Here is a 17,028-nt window from a genome sequence, read left to right on the forward strand (position 1 = left end):
TGTGTGAACAGCATGCAAGTGGGTGCATGGAATTTTCTTCATTTAATTATATACGCACATGAATCACAACGGGCCAACATTATTGAGTACTGGTACGTATCAAAAAGCAAAAAAGTTACCTTTAATTGGCAGATAATTAAGATGAAATAACTTTCCGCGAGGAAAAAGGGAAAGAAATTAGAAGACCTAGCAATTGACTAGAGATGCCATGTTCAAAAGAAAAATGAAAAGAAAAAGACCAGAGATATGCCATGATGATCAGGTCGTTTAAGTACTATATATGATTCCTCGCTGTTTAACCCATCAATTACTATTTTATTATAGTAATTGTTATTATACACAAATTAAAGATTGAGAAATCCAAATAAAAATTGTTATTATATAAAAGCTACAAGAGGATAATATTTAAAATTGTGGTCATCATGAGCAACTTCTGACGTGGAGTACATAATATCTTTTGAATTTTGCAATAAACTGATAACATGTCTAATGAATATATAAGATGTAGTACTGTGCTCTCACCTCTAGTCTCAGCCAGTTCGCGAGCTGTAATTGCAGAGGACAAGATAAGCAAGGAAGCAAAGAGAATGCAAATAAGAATGATAGCCTTCATTTTGTTGATTGCTAAGTAATGGTTTGTGTGGCTAGGCCATTTTCCTCCTGCACTCCTATTTATAGAATATCATTCAAGTGCATGTGTATTAATTAGTGTGTGAATGTGGTTCGAAATTTATTCAGTTGATACATCGAGCAGCCCAACATCGAATAGTGGTATATATCAAAAAGCAAAAAGCAAAAAAGCTAAATTTAGTTTGGTAGATAAGATGGAAAATTTATTTTCTATGAATAAAAAGTGAAGCAAGAAGACCTAGCAATTGACTAGATAGATGCCAGCCACGTTAGGGATTTAAAAAAAAAAACAAAAACAAAAACAAAAACGTAAGGAACAACAAGAAGAAATTAAAAAGATGCCATGATCGTGAGGTGGTACAACTGTCCATGCTGACTCATTAATTTTTCACCCATTTTTATGGGTTTTGTTTTAAATCTAATGACGTTCTTTTATTCTTTTTAACTGTTACTTGATTATTTTTCAATAAGGAAAGAGTCGAAACTAGCGCTAGTAATATTTGTTTAAAAAGAAATCACAGATGTCAATGAACATTGGAAGGTCGTCTTTATGATGGTTTTGTGATCTCGACCATAGTTCCTTTATTTCTAATTAAGTTATAAGATCGATCGCATAAATTAAACAATAATTTTCTATGGAGTTTACATATATCTTTGTAGGGCTCCAACCTCTTCGTTTTAAAATACTTCTTTCACTTGATATAAAAGATCTTGATCACTAAACAATTATGATTATAGTTGTAGTACTGGACGACAAGTAATATTAACCCAAGTCAGTATAGTATTTATAAATTAGCTAGTAATAATGGGTAAGTGATGCATTCATGGACATGAAGGCCATACATACATATATATATATATATATATATATATATGTATTCTAATTTTCAGATTATGCAAAATTTGAGCTAAAGTTAATCAATGCTAGATGGGTGGACTACATGAAAATTAAAGCAAATTATAAATTAGTTCAGTAGTAGCGAGCTACATATATAGAGAATGGTTCCGATCATCCATTGATAGATGGTTTGGGTAGTAAGAATATCTGAAAAGTGTTGAGAATGTTTGTGAATAGTAGTGAAAAAGTAATGAAAAAGTAATAATAAAATATTAAATAATAGTAAAAAGTATGTGAAAAGAATGAATAGTAAAAAAATAGGTAAAAAGTAATAATAAAATAAAGAATAGTAGTGAGATTATCTCAAGTACTCTCACTATCCAAACACACCCTGAGTCACGCCGATTTTAAATCACAATAAAAAAATTATTTATTTAATTTATTACCAGTTATTTTTTATTAAAATATTTATTTTTTAAATAAATCTATTTTTATTATAAATAACTTGTCACAGATTCTCATTATTCTTTTTATAATAAACATTCGATTGATACAAATTTATTTGAAAAAATTTGGCATGCATTGGAACTACTTCATCATCGAAATCTTTATCAGTATGCACATGCTATGTACAGAAGTAGCTAGAAGTGGAAGAGAATCTTAGAGTGTGTTTGGATGTTGAAGTGAGTTGAGTTGAGATGATAAAATATTGTTAGAATATTATTTTTTAATATTATTATTATTTTAAGATTTGAAAAAGTTGAATTGTTTATTATATTTTATATTAAAATTTAAAAAAATTATAATAATGAGTTGAGATGAATTGAGAGTAGTTAAAGGACAAACGAAGCTCTAATAATAAAACCGAAAGTTCATCCCAATTCGCAAGCGGTCGACATCCCGTTATTTGGCAGCTTCTTCCTGTCTAATCATGCGTTTGCTTTCCTATTTTTTTAAAGAGATGCTGTGTCTCGCTGGGTTCCGATGGTAGATCTCATAATTTTTTTTATTTAATAATTAAGAAAATATTTTTTTAATGTTATTGTAAATTTTTATTTTAAAAATAATATATTTAAGTGTGTTAAAAAATACATGAGAAAAAAAATAAAAAATAAATAGATAAAATATACTAACGAAAAAACCTAGTAGGAACCTACAGCTATTTTTTTAAAAGGCTACATTTATTCTTGTTTATTTTTACAATTATTCTCATTTCATCTTATCATTATAATTTTTTTAAATTCTCATATAAAATGAAATAAATAATTTAATTTTTTTAAATTTTAAAATAAAAATAATATTAAAAAAATATTTTATAATAATATTTTATTCAATTTTTAATTTTTATATCAACTCATCTAATCTAATTTAAGAAAACAAAGGAGACTTCACATTAAACCGAAAGAAAGAAAAAGTGAATACTAGCTTGGTAAGAAAACAAGCTGACCAAAACTATTATATCATATATATCAAGTTGATACACATCATATATATCAAGATGCATATTAATTTACATATTTATATTTACACACTGCAAAGGAAGCTCGAGCTCCATTACAATATTAATGGTATCAAACCAAATCCTATTTCTCACGGCAATATTACATGTAACTTTAGTAGTATTTATGCATACTTTCACCACGCCATAATAAGTACTAGTACTGATTCAAATTCCTTGAGGTGGCTTGCAACGGCTATATACTGCCATGATTATTTTCCAGTACTAAAGTTTCTGAATATATGGCAATGTAAAATAATTTAAAAATATTCTTATTTTTAATAAGCAAGGGGAAGTGGACTCATGTACTATATGATCATAAATGATATTTATATTCATGAAATGTGTAAGTGTCGTATATTTTTTTTGAAAAAAATAAATAAATATAAAATACATGTAAAAAAATTATTTTTTTAATAATAAATTAATTTTTTTAATGAGTATATAATATTTATACACTTTATAATTATATATAATATTACTGCATTGTAACTTCCAAAGAGTGGACTTGTGCTTGACTAATTTGCTGCTTGTAAATGGTACCAAGGCGGTGGCATGAGATCTTTTCATCATTTCATATATAATGAAAAATTATAATAAATTACTCCTCCTCATCCAACGTTCCATCTTTTATAAAATAAATTATAAATATAAAATATAAAAATAAATAATAACTGACGCATAAAATTAATCGTATATAATACACGTAATCAGAACAAGCCAAGTTGGCTATTGTTCATCGCAGGGACGTCATGCCCTTTATTCGGCTTCCGTCGTCCCTATCGCGTCATCCCGGACCCATGATCGGAGCTCCTTCCTATCTAATCACGTGTTTGCTTTTTATTTTCTATTTTTATAATATATTTTATGAGTGTGGCTATTCTGCGATCTTATTTTTACTGTTAGATGTACCGTTTAATATTTTTTTATATATATTTTTAATATATTTAAATAGTTTTAAAAAATAAAAAAAATATATTAATATATTTAAAATTATTTCTTTAATTATTAAATAATTTTTTTTTTTTTTAACCAGCAGTCCAATGTAATAACCAAAATTAGAAGGTAAAATAACTTTTTCCCATATTTTATAGATATGTAGTCACTAAATTATTTATAGATATTTTATAGATAGGTAAAATTTCTAAATATATCTAATACGTAATGAGTTTATTTGAGATCAATAAATTATGATATATTTTTCTTGATTTTTAGAGCTAGCTTCTGAATACCGGACCAGGGAATCAAATATATATACATATTTTTTAGATAAATGAGGGCGGCATCTCTGAAACTTTATTGATAAACCTCACTTTTTGGTGGAGGGAAAACCAAGATAATAACATCCTATCTAACCAGTTTGTAACTTGAATCTCATCACTCAAAACTATCACTTCTAGTTCATGTATGTGTTATAATATAAATATATATATATATATATAATCTTTGTGGTAAATTCATGATAAACAATGTTAATATGATGATGTCTGCATGTAGAACATGCATATATAAAACACATGACATCATGATGTTTAAACAACTGGTACACATGATGTACTAAAATTATTTAAACAACTAGTCACAAATTAAGGATTGGGAAAATCCAAAAGAAAATTGTTATTATATAAAAGCAAGAGGATAATATTTAAAACTAGGGTCATGATCAACAACTTCATGTAGAATAATATTTTTGAATCTTGTAATAAACAAACATGACTAATGATTATAGAAGATGACTAAATTGAGTACGTGCTCTCACCACTCTCAGTCACCTCGCGAGCTGCAATTGCAATGGACAAATAATTAAAAACGAATTAAAGAGAATGCAAATAATTAAAAGCGAAATAAAGAAAATACAAATAAGAATGATATCATGACCCTGTTTATACTGAGACCATTTTTGGCTTAGATCCTGCACTCCTGTTTATAGAATACCATTCAAGTGCATGTATGATGAGTATATACGTGGTTGGAAGTTTTTTCAGTTGATATTGATAAAACGCATACGTACTTACAGACGTCACATCGAGCACTAGCAGGCCAACGTCGAGTAGTGGTATCAAAAAGCAAAAAGGCTACCTTTAGTTTGGTAGATAAGATGGACATTTTATTTTCTATGAATAAAAATTGAAAGCAAGAAGACCTAACAATTGACTATATCAAATGCCAACCATGTTTGGGATTTTTAAAAAATGTAGGGAAAAGCAAGGAGAAAAAAGATGCCATGATCATCATGAGGTGGTACTGCCCATGCTTACATACCCATTTTAATTTCTTCATGATGGTTTTTATGGATTTTGTTTTAAATCTATGACAAGAAACTAGTAATATAAGTTTAAAAATAAATCACAGATGTAAATGAACATTGAGAGGCCGTCTTCATGATGGTTTTGTGATCATGATGATTTATTACATGATATTATTATCCGTTGTACGTAGCTCTCCACCATAATACTATACATCAATTTTTAATTAAGTTAGATCGATCGCATAAATTAAACAACAATTTTCCATGGAATTTACATATACATATCTTTGTAGGGGCTCCAACCTTTTCGTTTTAACTTTTGAAATACTCCTTTTACTTGATATATATAAAAATCTTCATCACTAAACAATGATTATTATAGTGGTAGAATAAATCACAGATGTAAATGAACATTGAGAGGCCGTCTTCATGATGGTTTTGTGATCATGATGATTTATTACATGATATTATTATCCGTTGTACGTAGCTCTCGACCATAATACTATACATCAATTTTTAATTAAGTTAGATCGATCGCATAAATTAAACAACAATTTTCCATGGAATTTACATATACATATCTTTGTAGGGGCTCCAACCTTTTCGTTTTAACTTTTGAAATACTCCTTTTACTTGATATATATAAAAATCTTCATCACTAAACAATGATTATTATAGTGGTAGAATAAATCACAGATGTAAATGAACATTGAGAGGCCGTCTTCATGATGGTTTTGTGATCATGATGATTTATTACATGATATTATTATCCGTTGTACGTAGCTCTCCACCATAATACTATACATCAATTTTTAATTAAGTTAGATCGATCGCATAAATTAAACAACAATTTTCCATGGAATTTACATATACATATCTTTGTAGGGGCTCCAACCTTTTCGTTTTAACTTTTGAAATACTCCTTTTACTTGATATATATAAAAATCTTCATCACTAAACAATGATTATTATAGTGGTAGTGGACGACAAGTAATAAACCAAGTCAGTACAGTATTTATAAATTAGTAATAAAGGGCAAATGCTTAACAAAGTAGTTAGAATAGAGTGTGAAACCCACACCGGAGACAATCTCATTGATCCTGTATCATATATACACATTTTCCTAAATCGAGTCTCAATGATATTCAAATGGAAAGGTCTTGGCTATTGCGTAATACTGCATACATATATATATATATATATATATATGAGCTTGACCGATCGAGTCCAATCACGGCCAATCAGATTAATTAAGGACATGCGGATCAAGAGATGCATGGTCGATCGTTGGCTTGCTATCTATCTCTTAAAAAACATTTAATTAATAACTCTAGACCCAACAGATCGAAGAAATAAATGGATTATTGACAATTCATTGCGAAATTAAAAAAAAAAATGTTCTCTACAGTTTTCTTGCTTTATATATAGAAGGAATCCACATGACTTTCCTTATGGGATACATTGAAAAGAAAGAAGATCAACTTATATGATATCTAGATATTATCATTAAAACTATAAGTTTAGTTGACCCCAAGTACTCTTAAATTGTAAAGTCGACATGATCATGCAGAAGTAGGCCATATATATGCTTCTGTCATCCCGTTGCGTAATGCTTGATGATGATCGGATCTTCTAATTGGTGTCTAATCATGTCTTTGCTTAATTTTCTATCTTTTTAAAATATTCCCGTCAATTACTCTTATTGAGTTATTGTGCCAATCTTGAGAGTAGTCATCAGGCATTCATTTGACCAAAAAACCTATTTGCAATCTCGTTTATTCGTGTGAAAGTTTATCGCATCGATTATTAGAAAAAGTATTTCTGTTTCTTTTTTTTTATAACTTTAATAAATTTCACAATTATAAGCTGTGTATTTCACTCATGTTGTAAGCTGTGTATTTCACTAATGCTTTAAGCTGTGTATTGAGAACGAAACCCTCGAGCCTGCCTTTAGGTTCCGTTTGGATAGTACTAAGGTGGTCTAATATATTTTGTGAATAATAATAAAAAAATAATGATAAAATATTAAATAATAGTGAGTAGTAATAAAAAATAGATAGTAATGATAAAATAATATATAGCAGTAGTGTTCTGAGCTTAGTTGGCCAGCTTTCGTCATCCCTTGCGTAATACAGCGCATATGCATATTGAAGTATTTCACATGTTTGCTTTATCTTTCTTTTCTTTTCCTTTTTAATAAAAAAAATGCATATTTATATATATATATAAGACATATATATATATATATAGGTTAAAATATAACATTAGTGCAAAATTTAAAGAATTATATATGTAAACAATACTTTTAATATATACGTTTCAATTTGAAAAAATATCTATACACGTTTCAAGCATTAACTACGAAATTGCGCATTCGCATTTACGTATATACGATAACAAATAGCATTATCCTCCACACCATAATAAGAGCTAGTGCTTTACTTTAAAGATTTAAGTTTTAATTTGTTTTAATATAACATATTAATAACATAGATGAAGAGATAAATTTTGGAGGTTCCGTCCTCCTTTTATTCAAAAAAAAAAAAAAACATGGATGAAGAGTGTCTTCCGCACCAATTTATAAACAAATAAATTTTCTTATGCTTCGATCACGATATCCTCTGAACCAAATATCATATGGGTTTGAGGGCTTTACTACTACTAATACTACATCGTTGTGCCGAGGAGATTATATGATATATCCAAATCCAATTTTAGCTTTTATTTGCCATGCTACACTTGCTCTTCATAATTGATAAATGATTAATATATATATATATATATATCTACGTATTGCAATATTTCCCAGTAGAAAGAAAGATATATATAGATCTATAACATTAAAAAAATTATTAAATACTAGATGTATTAGGATCACCACAAGCTGACCGAAACTATGTCGGTCAGCTCGATCTTTTTATTGGCACACGACAGCATATTAAGATGCAGCATACTTTACATATATGTTTCCATACTGCAAACTGCAAAGGAAGCTAGCTCGATCGATCCAGCTCCATTAAAATATTAATATTTATTCTCAAAGCATTACATGAGCACTACTTCACGTAACTTTAGTAGTGCTATTTATTCATACTTTCACCACACCACAATAATTAAGTAGTACTACTGATTCAAGGTCCTTGAGGTGGCTTGCAATTACGCGTATATTTGCTACTTTTTGGATCACACTTGATGAGCCGCTTTGGGTTTCGTATGCAAGAACTATATTGAGGATTGCCAGGCCTTCCGCATGATGGTATTGCTGGCTTGTTGGGATTCTTGCTTGCGGGAGGAATTCCTGCATCGATTGAAAATAACTAGCTAGATTAGAGTTGGTTAGATAGAGAATAGCAAATGTTTCTTTTTTTTTTTTTTTTTTTTTTACGAATACTATTGACGATACTACCCCTTGAGCTCTGCTAGGGTTACCAGTAATAAATGCGTATAGCTAGGGGCCAGGCGAGCTCCTCGGCTCTACCTGCCCGCCGTTCTTTCGCGGACATGGTGGCAAATGCTCCACAACCGATACCGGTAGTCGAGATACCATTGAGACCCCCGAAATTTTTGGATGGAGAAATTTATATTAGTTTTTCCAAGGATGAAATTACGAAGTCGGCTGAACCGTTCATATTTTCTCTAGTATTAAAATTCTTGAGGAACTGTCCATCCCTGGATGACATTCGGTCTTGTATTCGAAGAAGATGGAGGCTTGTAGATCAGCCTGTAGTTTCGTCGATGGCGGCGCCCAGGTCGGTGTTTGTAAGGTTTGCAAATGAAGGGGATTTTAAGATGGCAATATCTAGAGTCTTGTGAAATGAAGGGAGTCCCGTATCGTGCATTCCATTGGTTGACGGACTACACGGAAGAAACAGAGTCCCCAGTGGTTCCTGTATGGATTTTGCTCCCTGGCTTGCCTCCGAATATGTTTCATGAATCGTTTCTGGAAAATATAATCTTACCTATAGGAAACTATGTAAGAAGTGATAACTGTACTAGATGTGCTACTCGCACGGATGCGGCTCGTGTCTGCGTGGAAATGAACGCAAATATGGATTCTATTGAATCGATTTGGATTGGGGTGCCTCATCAAAAGGGCAGTCGATTGCAGAAGATTATTTATAAAAATCTGCCAGCGTATTGCAGTCTCTGTAAAACGCAGGGGCATAACATATAGAAATGTCGAAAAGCTGGTGCCAGGATGGAACGAACACAAATCTGGAGGGGAAGAAGGCTAGGAGTAGAAGGATTTACAAGGAAAAGGAACTGGCTGAAGAAGAACCGGGACAAATTCCTTTGGTGATGGGTTCGGAAATGGAAAAAGGGAAGGAGCTGATCTCCTCCGTTCAGGTTGAAAACAGGCTGTTAACAGAGGAACTAGAGGAGAGGGAGCTTCAGACTCAAAAACTGATGCTAGAAACAAGGGAGGGGAGCACATTTGCAGCAAGGTTTGAAACACAGCCCGATAGTGATATCCCAATATCTCAGCTGGAAACGGATAGGCAGCTACAAGTCACAGAGGAGATCCACCTGGTCGAGGATTGTGAGGCTCTAGTTCAGGACATGGTGACTGAGAAGTCGATCAAAAATAGTGATGAAGCAGAGGGAGGTATGAGGGAGGTGGTTATGGTGGAAAAGATGGTAGGAATTTTTGAATCCTTAGATGAGGCGAAAATTTTGCAAGAGAAAGAGATAGCAAAAGAACCAGAAGATGAAAATAATTTCGTTTCTTTAGATGAGGCCAGATGGTTAGAAGAGATAGTGGTGCAAGTCGAGAATGATGAAGCTGATGGTGATGAGGGGAAGGTAATTGAAGATGAAGGGGAGGCTCTGGGCTCGTTATCAGAAGGAGAGAAAGTGGAGAATGTATTGCATAGAAGCAAAGACAAAGATTTTTATTCTGATCCAGAGAGGAATGAGCAGCAGAGAAAAAGTGAAAGAATTAGAAGTTCTAAACGGGTTCCTAGCAGACCTGTTCATTTTAATCTATAATGCGTAGTGTGATTTATTGGAATATACGAGGTTTGAACACCTCGAAGCAGAGGCTGGGTAAGATGCTGAGGAAATTTAAACCGAAAGTTGTGGTTTTGGCAGAGCATTTTCAAACGGAAGAAGTAATGAGGAAGTTGGTGCGGGATTTTCATTTTGCGGATGGAATTTCAAACAGTGCGGAAGGAGGTAAATTATGGTTGGTATGGACCCAGGGAATTGCCTGTCAAGTGATTGCAAAATCTAACCAACATATCACATTAGTAATTAAGGAAAACAATAGGAGGCTGAGGCTCTCAGTGGTGTACGCCAAGTGTTTGAGACAAGAGAGAAGGCAGATGTGGCAAGAAATATGTGACATCCCAAGCCCTGCATTTGATTGGGTGGTGGCGGGAGATTTTAACATAATACGGTCAGATGCGGAAAGAAGAGGGGGATGTCCCAGGTCAGCTGCGGCAATGGAAGAGTTTAATCATTTCATTAATCTTGGTGGGTTGCAGGAGATGACGTTCATGGGGGGCCCTTTTTCTTGGTGTAATGGGCATGCCAGTTTAACGAGAAGCTGGGCGAGGTTAGACAGAATCTTGATGAATAATTCATGCGCTACCAACTACCCATCCGCATGCATGGAATACCTCTCACGCCCATCATCTGATCATGCACCAATGGCAATGTGGCTTGATAAACCGTCGACACGATACGGCCCATCGCCATTCAAATTCCAGGAAATGTGGACGAGACATGAGGATTTCTTTAATTGTGTCAAAACAGTATGGGAGGAAGAAGCAATGGGGACTAGGCTGTGGAAGTTGGCATGCAAATTAAAAAAGCTGAGGGTGGCGCTCAAACAATGGAATGTAAATGTCTTTGGTTGGACACATACACATATCGACCAGTTGGAAAAGGAGATAGTCGAGTTGGACTCCAGACTTCAAGTGGAGGGATCTGAGGAGGTTGACTTGGCTTTGTTGGCAGCTAAACTGGAGCTAGCGGAGTGGACACGTAGAGAGGAAGTGAGACTGTCACAGATTGCTAAGCAACGGTGGATTGAGGTAGGGGATGTTAATGCTCATTTTTTTCGTAGTCTGAAAAACAAAAGTAGTAAATGGATCCGAGATATGACTCTAGAGGATGGACATCGAATTTATGCTCCAGAAGCAGTACATGAAGAAGTGGTGAATTATTTTTCTGCTTTCATGGGAGCTAGAAATTGTGGGCCTTGTCCAGATTTGTCACCATGGATAAAAAAAGAAATTTCAGAGCAGGAAAATAGTAGTCTGTGTGCGCTCCCTTCAATCCAAGATATCAAGGAGACAGTATTTTCTATTCCGGTAGATAGCTCGCCTGGTCCGGATGGTTTTACATCGGGTTTTTATAAAAGTTGTTGGTGGTTAATAGAAGGGGATGTGGTAGAAGCAGTGTGGGATTTTTTCAGAAGGAGTGAATTACCTAGGTTCTACTCCTCATCCTATCTAGTTCTGATTCCGAAGGTTCCCAACCCTACAAGTTTTGAGAAGTTCAGGCCAATTAGCCTTTGTTATGTAATTTATAAAGTATGCTCAAAATTGCTAGTGAGAAGATTAGTGCCGATACTGTCCAAAAAAATCTCTCAAGAACAAGGCGCCTTTATTCCCGGTAGAAGTATTCTGGAAAATGTTAGCCTAACACAGGAATTGATTCAAAGCTTGAATAAAAAAGTCAGAGGAGGTAATGTAATGATTAAGGTGGATTTCGCAAAAGCATATGATAGCATTAACTGGGAGTTCCTTTTACAGGTGTTGGATGCTTTCAGTTTTTCATCTCAGTTTCGGGAACTAGTAAAACAATGTGTAACGAAAGTATGGTTTTCTGTGGTGATGAATGGAACGGTAAAGGGATATTATAAGGGGGGAAGGGGGTTGCGGCAAGGAGACCCCTTATCCCCAATTTTGTTCATTCTAATGGAAGAAACTCTTTCAAGACTCTTAAAAGAAAAATTTCAAAATGGGATGATTGGAAGATTCTCATATCCAAGGGGGGCGCCGTTGATATCCCACCTTCTATATGCAGATGACATGGTTATTTTTGCTAATGGGGCGAAAAAAGGAGTTAAAACAATTATGGATTGTCTGAAAAAATATGGAGCTTGGTCGGGGCAGGCAATGAATAACCATAAATCGGCGATTTACTTCTCGAAGCATATTACAATGGCAAGAAGGCGTTCCAGCTTAAGAACTACGGGGTTTGTGCAAGGTACGTTTCCCTTTAAATATTTAGGAGTCCCAATTGTTTCTGGCAGATTACTGAATAGACATTTGGAGGAGTTGTTGGGAAAATGAAGAGTTTGATTGAAGGGTGGAAGGCTCGAATGTTATCAAAAGGGGCGAGACTAATTTTGCTTAGGCATGTACTCTCAAGTTTTCCAGTCCATCTGCTGTCTGTGATTCCTATACCCAAGGTAACTATTGTGTCATTGCATCGTGCGTTTAGTGCATTCTTATGGGGTATGGAAAATAGGAAGGAAAAAAAAAATGAGTAGCTTGGGGAAAAATATGCAAAACATTGGAGGAGGGAGGAGTGGGGCTGAGATGTTTAAGCGAAGTTCAAAAAGCTTTAAACATGAAGTTTACGTTGAAAGTTCTCGCGGATAAGTCATTATGGGCTTCCTTTTTTCGAGCTAAATATATTAAAGAAAGTCATATCTCCTTGGTAAATCCAATGAGGGGTTTGGGGTTTTGGCAAATGGTGATGAGAAGTATTCCGGAGGTATTACAACACTCTAGATGGCGTGTTATGGATGGGGATGTGTCCTTGTGGTGGGATAAGTGGTCCGTGTTAGAGCCATTGAGAGTACCAGGTACTAATATATCTATGCCGAGGTTATCCATAAAAGATTGTAAGTTGGATTTGGGGTGGAATGAGGAATTACTAACAAATTTACTGGGAAGGGAAAAGGCCTTGGAAGTACTGATGCAGTTGGGAAATTGTAGACAAGGCCCAGATAAACTGATCTGGATGGGAAATCCAAATGGAAAATTTTCGGTGAAAAATGCCTGGGAAAAGACGAGAAAAAGGGCACCAGCGCTTCCATGCTTTAATTGGATCTGGAACTCGTGTCTCCCGAAAAACATTTCTATGACCATGTGGCAAGCTACCCATGAGGGTCTTCCAGTAGATGACAATCTGAGAAAAGTGGAGGTTCCAATTGTATCAAAATGTGTTTGCTGTGAATCTGGAGCCTATGAAGACATGGATCATGTTCTGTCAAGAGGATCATTGGCGCAGTATGTATGGAGAAAGGTCTCGAATCAGTTGGGCATGGGTTTTGTTCATTCTATTTCATGGAAACAGAGAGTTGGATGGTGGTTTAACAGAGCAAAAAAATCCTCTGCTCGGGGGATGCTGCTTGGTTTAATTCCTTCAATTGTCACTTGGCAGATTTGGTTATGGAGATGTAAAAAAAAGATGGAAGGGGTGGCTAGTCCGAAAGAGACTCTTTGGAGACAAATAATCTACTGGATTTCTTGGGTTGGTTTAAAACTCAAAGCAGCAGAAAAATTGAATAAAGTAGATGATGCAGTTTTGATGGATCTCGGGGTCCTCATTAAACACAAGACAAGGAAAGAAGTAAGGCTGGTTGGATGGAAGAAACCGAAAGATGGCTGGTACAAGCTAAACACGGACGGATGCAGCTTGGGAAATCCGGGAAGATCTGGTGTAGGAGTCAAACGGGATGATAAAGGGGATCTCAGGCTAGCATATGCAGAGGAAATTCCTGAAGGAACAAACAATAATGCTGAATTAATTTCTTTACTTCATGGGCTTCGGCATTGCAGAGATATGGGATTACAATTTGTTGAAGTGGAAATGGACTCAAACATTTTAGTCAATTGGCTGAGGAAAAGTATTTGTGGTATTTGGTACCTAGAAGATTTTTGGGAGGAGATAATGCAATTGTTAAGTTCAATAAAGTACACAGTGCAGCACATTTATAGAGAAGGGAATGCATTGGCTGATAGCCTGGCTAAGTTGGGTGCCGCTGGTAGCTCTTCTCGTTGGAGAAACTCGGTGGATCTGCCAACAGTTAAAAGGGATTTATCGTGTAGAAAAGGCGGGCTTACCGGCCTTAAGAATTTGATAGTTTATTGTGGTTTGTATGTGGGGTTAAGGAATTTTCATTGTAGTATGTTTTGGTTTGTTTGGTTGTTAAGGTCTTCCTCCGCCACAAGTGAGGTTTTTTAATATATAAAAAAAATGTTTCTTTAAAAAATAAAAAAAAATAAAAAACTAGCTAGATTAGCTCTTTATATATATTTTAAAAAGCAGTAGTTCTATCCCATACAACACCTAGAGGGGAGTGAATAGGTGCAGTTCAAATTTTCTAATCTAATAAAATTTAATGACAAGAAGCAATCAAAAAATGACACAAATCATATAAATAATCAACACAGAGATTTGGTCACGAAGTGGAAACTCATTTGAAGAACGTCTTCAAATTCTAAAACCACTCCTGGTGTAAGCCACCATCTAAAATCTACTATAGAAAAAGTTTGTTACAACCAATATAGAGACACTCACAAAACCTTTGTAGTTCCTAGACTTGGCTTGCAACATCACGAGTGACCCACTCGATCTCTACACGCATATAGTGTCGGAACTCCGACCTTTCTATAGCATCCCATAAGAACCTCTTGATCTCTACATCAACAGCAGCTCCGGAAACCTTCCGGCCAAACAAAACGTCCACTTCAATGGACTTTGAATAAGATTTGATCTTGAGTGTGGTGTGGTGGAGATGTGTTTATCCAAGAGAGATTCAACAATGAGGAAAAGTTTCTCTCTATGGCTTTTGAAGCAACTAGGATTTTTGCTCTATTTCTCCCACCAAAGAACAGAAATAAGTTGTTCTATTTATAGCCCCAACAAATCATGGCGCTCAAAACCCTGAATTTTAAGTTGTTTTGAACATTGGCTCGAGCAACATGTCGAGCGCAAGTCGAGCGCACGTTGTCTTGAATATTGGGTCGAGCGAAGTGTCGAGCGCAAGTCGAGCGAACCTCTCTGGAAGAGTTCTGCTCGAGCGCTGGGTCGAGTGCACATCAAGCAAACCTCTCTGGATGGGTTCCGCTCGAGCGTTGGGTCGAGCGCACATCGAGCGAACCTCTCTAGATGAATTTTACTCGAGCGCTGGGTCGAGGGCACATCGAGCGAACCTCTCTGGATGGGTTCCGCTCGAGCGCTACGTCGAGGGCACATCGAGCGAACCTCTCTGGAAGAATTCTACTCGAGCGCCACGTTGAGCGCACATCAAGCGAACCTCTCTGTATGGTTCCGCTTGAGCGTTGAGTCGAGCATACATCGAGCGAACCTCTCTGGAAGGTCCCGCTCGAGCGCCAGTTGAGCCATGTTGAGCACACTTCAATCTTTTTCATATTACACCGCTTCAACACTTGTTACAACTCAATTTTATATAGGTTTTCACAAGAATATGCCAATAAATTAAATTTTCCCTCAACAATATTCACTCACTCATTTGCCACGATAATTGCATCATAGGATAAATATCGTACTATGATTATTTTTCTGGCCTGTTATGTGTCTTCTCACTGTATATATACGTACCATGATTATTTTCTAGTACTCAAGTTTCTCATGAATATATAATAATATAATATATTATACCTAATAATTAGTTAATTAAGAGTCCTGAAGACACAACCAATTTTAGCAGTGCAGCGAAGAGGTTGTTCTATATATATCCTTTCGTTTTATATCTGTGATAAAATCTTAAAATGATCAATACTAACGTTAATATATATTATGTGCAGAGTAAGTTTACAATATTGTAAAATAATTTAAAAATATTCTTATTTTGTATAAGCAGGGGCAGGTGCGTGGATATAATATTAAATCTAGCTAAAAACTAGAATCATCATGATGATATTGAACAAGTACTACTACAACTTGTTATGTAAAATTGACTAATGAAAGCAAATTAAACCAGACTCATTATAAGAAAATTACTTATTTGCGACCAGTTAATTCTAGTGAAATGATTATTTATATTAAAATTGATTACGAATAATCTTTTAATCGTAATATATTAGTCATAAAAATTCTTTTTTCTTGTAATGATTAGAAATTTGAGGTAGATCTCACCATCCCGATCAGCCAGCTCGCGAGCCACAATAATTGAAGGGGACGAGAAAAGAAGGGAAGCCAGCAGAATGCAACTGACAACGATAGCCTTCATTTTAGGATTGTTGGTTGGATTGATGATCTGTATGTGCAAATACCCTTTCCCTACACTCCTATTTATAGGCCATTCCAAGTGCATCTTGACCTTGACGCGTACGTGCGCATAGTAAGCTAAGGCCTAAGGGAGTGGGATGCTTTCGTCATTTGATAATACGCGTAATCAGAACAGGCCAAGTTTGGAGGGTATGGTCAAAGAGAAGTACTGTATATGATCAATAAAGAGTAATTTTATAAAATTAAATTCATAATTTAACTTGTGATAGGTTACATCTATTTTATAATAAATTTAATTTTATAACTAATTAACATATTATATCATGTCATACTAATTTATAAATTTATTTTTATAAAAACAATTGTGACTTAAGCATTACTAAACAAAACTGTAAAAGTCACCTTTATTTTTTGTCAATGTGTTCACGTTCTAAACGAGGCATGCATATTAATTACTCATCTAATTTTAAGCTAACCCCCAAGTAGATACGTTTAGACCCACAACCCGACCAAATCGTGCTTGATTTGGGCCCGATCTGACCCGACCCGACATGCATGTTAACATAGAAGAATCCGACCCGACTCTAGTCGGGTCAA

The 17,028-nt window shown here is 34.8% G+C and overlaps 1 long non-coding RNA gene across 1 annotated transcript; it reads right to left on the bottom strand.

Annotated features, from left to right (window-relative positions):
• Window positions 1-8,082: 8,082 nt before the first annotated feature.
• LOC121249735 lies at window positions 8,083-16,588 on the bottom strand. Its single transcript, XR_005937635.1, has 2 exons — window positions 16,339-16,588; window positions 8,083-8,512 (listed from the first exon to the last, which is right to left on the bottom strand). It is a non-coding gene; the product is annotated as an uncharacterized LOC121249735 (long non-coding RNA).
• Between the last annotated feature and the right edge of the window lie 440 nt (window positions 16,589-17,028).

This window comes from Juglans microcarpa x Juglans regia, chromosome 2D, assembly GCF_004785595.1.
Source record: "Juglans microcarpa x Juglans regia isolate MS1-56 chromosome 2D, Jm3101_v1.0, whole genome shotgun sequence".
Lineage (NCBI taxonomy): Eukaryota > Viridiplantae > Streptophyta > Magnoliopsida > Fagales > Juglandaceae > Juglans > Juglans microcarpa x Juglans regia.